The following is a 5395-nucleotide window of genomic DNA, read 5'->3' on the forward strand; positions in this document are numbered from 1 at the left end:
TAGCCAATACGGTACGTCAGTGAGCGGCTTTTGTTTCTCGTAAGCAAAGTAGGACGCGGCGAATTTAAAGGCTCAACAATTCATGTAAAATTGTATACTGCAGCTTGATTTCTCACTTGATTTTTCTCCTTAGTTTTTGTCTTCATTTTTCGCCTTGATATTTTATCTGTCAATTTTTCAATTAGAAATTTCCAAACAGAATTCGTGAATGTAGATTATCTATTTCCCAACTGACTAGATATATTTTACAATGCACCAGTCCGCCATTTTGAATTTTCACAAAAGGCCACACGCCATTAAAAAGTAGACACTCCAACGAAAATTTTAAGCCCTGGTTGGTTGAATTCTGTCAAAAAATGAAATGGGCAGAAGGAGACTCCGACACGCGGAGAATGCCCCATATACGAGTATATATTACTTTTTTAGTTGACCTGAACGTTTTTTGTCTTTCAAATCAAAATCGCCTCTTTAAGTTGTCGATACCAGTACTGACACGTTTTAAGTGATAGAGTAGATTCAAAATAAGTTTCTAAGATGTATCGGTGAGCTTCGGCAGCAGTTTTATTCGAATTAATAAGCAGTAAAGTAAGTATATGACGAAGATGATCTTCATCAGGTTCCATTTTTAATCGTACTTTTTCTTCTTCTTCGCACGAAAATGATCCCTGTTTCTTCGACGAAACAGATACAGCTAGAACAAAAGAAATCATCAAGGGCTCCGGTGAAGACTGAAACAGCGCTATATGGCTGCAGAAAAACGACTTAAACGATTCAAGTAGGTAGCAACAAAAGGTTGGGCCCCGAGAAAAAGAGAATTATGGAGAAAAATCGACTGATTTGAAAAATGCCAACAGAAGACAACAAAGTTTAACAGATGGACGTTTTAAAATGAAGTGAAGATCAAGGTCGTGGTCCGATTCATGCTGACAACGCTCACGAGTATTATTTATCTTCGTTTAATATTTGACAAACAATAAGGATGAAATGATTTTTAAGCGTTGTGAGCGTGAATCGGACCATGGTTCAATAGGAGCGAAAGGAAAATTTTTCTTCAGAAAGGCCCTCAGAAGACCAGACTTTAGGAATAATTAATGGACTGTAAAAAACAACATGATCAATATGTTATCGCGGATCACGGCAAGAGCAAGCACTTGTCAGTTACATTTTTGCGGTGCATATAAATTGTAGTGATTGGAGCGAATCCTAATTAAGACGATCTCTAGGCTTCACGCTTAAGAGACAGGCGGTAGAACCAGGGTTTCGTTTCGTTATTATAAAAATAGTTGTGTGATATAATAATTGTCTTTTAATTCTGAAATCTTCATCCAGATGGACTTTGAAAAGATTTTTGAAAGATTCATTAGATTTTAGAGGATACTTGGAAATCCGAGTAAGGCATTTTGAAGTAAGGTATTCACGAAAAGTAGATTTAGCCAGCTTGTCAACAACCTCGTTTCCATGAATATCTTTATTATGTCCTGGAATCTAGACCAGACGAATCTCCTTATTTGATTCCTTGGCAAGAAGCAAATGGCGCTTGATTTGGTAAATCAAATTAATTAGCATTGTGTATGCTAAGAGAGGAAACAGCATCTAGAACAGATTTAGAAAAAATAATAAACCGAGAAAATAAGAAACTTGTCACGAGGAATACCCTTGAAAAGGAAAATGGTTTTTAACATGATCCAAGCTTCAGCAGAGAAAATGGTTGTTTGAGAGGAAAGACGATGCATTAACTAAAATCAAGATCAGGTGAAAAAATTCTCACGCCGACAGCAGAAGCGTTGTCTTCTTTGGAACGATCCGTGTAAAGAGAGATATAATGGTCACAGGTCAGGTCATTTCGGAGATCGTTGAATTTAGCAATTATGACTTGATGAGACGAATCTTTGGCCAAGACAGCCACATCAGCGCAGTATCGGCTATGTTCCGATATACACTGTCAGTACTGAAAATCTATAGTGTACGTAATGTGCACTATAGAATTTCAGTATTTGCAGTGAGTATCGAAACACAGCCATGGAGGGGAAAAGACAGAAGAATTAAAATCATATTCAAAAAGCGGGAGGGAGACCGAGTGTTTAATAAGACTTATCAGAGAGTTGTAAAATATATTGCTTAAAAAGAACATTATTCAAGGCTTTAACTATATATGTTGGCGCGACCTAAGAGACGAATTTTTTCAATCGCACTAAAAAGTACGTTATGTTTACGAATGCACAGAACTTTTGTCAAATCTAAATTATTTGTAGAAATATCCAAGTTTTGAAATGACATATTCAATTTCAAAATATCTGTAGTAGATTTGTACTTACATCCATCTGTAGTGAGCCCTCAAAACTAACCGGAATACTAATAATCACACACATACTCACACATATGTGTGATGGGGCATTCCACGCCAAATTAGACGGCCTTCGTCACCGACCTCTATCGATTTTTTTATTGATTTTTTAATATAGTCTTCAGATTAAAATACGTATTCAGTTATCTTTTTAGATTTTTATCTCCGTTAGTTTTCTAGATATGAATTTTTTTAATATTTTCAATTTATTTTATGTCGCAAACGATCAGTTAAACACAACTTTTGTTTAAATTATTGAAAAACAAAATATAACCATATCAAATTATTTGTCTTGAAATTCTCTATTAGGAAAAAATATGGAAAAAACTACAAGTTTTGATTTCTACTTGAAAAATTTGATTGGAAATAAAGTCGATTTTCGTCAAGATCGACATTTTTAATTTTTATTTAAAAATTCTCCAATATTCTTAGTACAAAATTTAAAAAATATATTACGACTCAATATAAATAAAATTCAATTAAAATACAATAAGGGCTTTTTGAGCTTAGCAAGATAACGTATACTATAATTAAATTGTTTTATTAACCTTCATATAAACAATATTTCAAACGTTTCAACCTTTTTTTAATGGTCCTCTTTAGTGAATGTTACAAAATTTAAATATTATTAACGTATGAATTATTACATATTCCATAAGCCTATATAATGAACTTAATTATATAATGGTCCCGATATCCATTAATTGTACGATCCTTGTTTGACAAAATTTTCAATATCTTCGTTAAAAGTTCGAGAATTATGGTTGAATGACCATGTACCCACATAGCACAAAATTCAGTTCAAGTTTCCTGGGAGTTCATTTCGCTGAGCTCTCGAGGAGCTTATAAAATTCGACAAAATGAACTCCCAGGGAGTTCATAATGCTGAGCTTAGACAAAAAATTTTACGAGCCTTCCTGCAAGCTTAAAAAGAGCTCCTAGCGAACCAAAATAAAGCTCCCAGGGAACTCACAAAAGTGGACATAGGAATTCCCAGGGAGCTCCGTGCGAGTTCATTTCAAGCTTAAATGAAGCTCACAAAAATTTTATGAGTTCCCTGTGTTGTGTGGGTACATACCCAGAACTAATGATTATCATTGTGATACAAACATTATTGTACTATAAAAATATAATATAAAATAGTTATAATATCCCAGAGAGCACAAAGTCTAAAAGACGACTAAATTGTTATAAAAATATATATAGATGGATATAATTAGACTCAGTAGAATAAATCTATGGATATGAAGATGCCTTTCCGAGTCACAAACACTGGTAGTTCGTGTGTAAATGAATTTATTCAATAAATTTCGTTACTATACGTTTCGATTCTCGCTTCGGATCCTTATCAATGTATAAAATTCAACAACATATTGTTACGCCGCCGCCTGCTACGCCTTGCCGATTCGGGTGTCGCGTTGTCAAGGGGACGCACCATTGTTGATGGAGAACGTTCGGCAGATCTTGGAGAGACGTCGACGCTTTCGGACGTGTTCTCTCCATCGCTTTACAAGAGTTATTGTTTCAACGTATCTCGTGTTATCCACGAGCTGTATCGACCTCAGCAATAAAGACCGTTGTTCCTTTTTAACTAACCTCTGTGTCCAATCCTTTCCGCGGCTCGGAAGTGCGCGTCGCGCTCGCGAGTGAGATCGTGCGAAGCAGGCGTAACATTTTGGGGGCTCGTCCGGGATCCAGAGGGTCTCGGATGATTCGATCGCCAATCGCGACGAGAAGGAGAGCTCGTATGGAGAGCCCGGAGGGTGCGGCGACAGATCTGCGGGACACGCAGCCGGCAACGGAGGAGGCATCTCCGCGAATTGAGGAGACTTCTTCGACTTCTCCAATGCAGACAGTACTTCATGCCGTCCTGAGAGAAATCCGACAGCTGCGGGAGGAGCAGCGGCGAGCGAGGACGGCGTTTGCGGAATCTCTTCGTCAGCGGAATGTGCAGATCTCCCAACTGCAGGAGCGACTTCGCGAGATTCCATCAAATCAGCTAAGTCCTTCTAATAATACTGGCGTACGAGACGCGGTCGCGAGTGTTCGTGTGCGTGATTCTCGCGCGGATGTTTTCGGTAGAGTTGGTTCCGTCGCGGGCGGAGACGCGGTCGCGAGTGTTGATAATTTAGCTGCACCGCTCCGTGTTGATACCGACGGGGGCGCCGCCGGTAATCATTTTGATGCGTCCGTGACGCTTCGCGGTCAGTTGGGCGTTAAACTTAAACCGGATACGTATGAGGGGAACGCGCCTTTACGCGAATATTTCGCGCAATTTAACCTAATCGCCCGAGCGAACCGTTGGGAAGACCAAACGAAGATCGCTATATTAGTGTCGTGTTTGCGTGGTAAAGCACGCGCAATCTTAGAGAACATGCAAAATTTAGAGACCTTACGATTCGAGGAATTACGATTAAAGTCAAAACTTGAAATGTGTTTCGGAGAAACACAATCGTTACAAGGTTATTATTCGCAGTTTACGAGTAGGAGACAAAAGTTCGGAGAAAACTGCTTCGTTGGGTTCGGATGTCGAGCGGTTATCACAATCGGCATATCCGGAATGCCCCGATATAGTTCGCGACAAAATAGCGTGCGCACAATTCGTCTCCGCTTTGTCTGACGGATTCGTAAAAAGAACACTGCAGATGGAGGGAATTACGTCTCTCAGGGTGGCAATCGAGCGGGCAAAAACAATAAAATTAATTCAAGAAAACAGTTTTCAACATAGAAATGAGAACAATTTTAGTCGCGAAGGGAAAAAAGGGGAAAATTTTCGGTTTAAGAAAGAAGAAAAAGATCAAGACAAGGACGCGGATAAAGATAAAGAAAAAAAATTTAATAAAAACGGATTTAAAAAAAGTGAAAAGGGGATAGATTTTAAGAAATTTAGGAAAGAAAATGGAAAGGAGTGTTGGGAGTGCGGAAAGGAGGGGCATTTCCGTTCCGAATGTCCCGGTAGAACGAAAAACGCGGAATAGTCGAGCTTGGCGGGGTGAGCTCGACAATCGAACAGAAAACCTCGAAAAATAATTATTATATCGATAGTCATAA

Source organism: Trachymyrmex cornetzi, unplaced genomic scaffold (genome assembly GCF_001594075.2).
Source record: "Trachymyrmex cornetzi isolate Tcor2-1 unplaced genomic scaffold, Tcor1.1 scaffold247, whole genome shotgun sequence".
In the NCBI taxonomy this organism is placed as follows: Eukaryota; Metazoa; Arthropoda; class Insecta; order Hymenoptera; family Formicidae; genus Trachymyrmex; species Trachymyrmex cornetzi.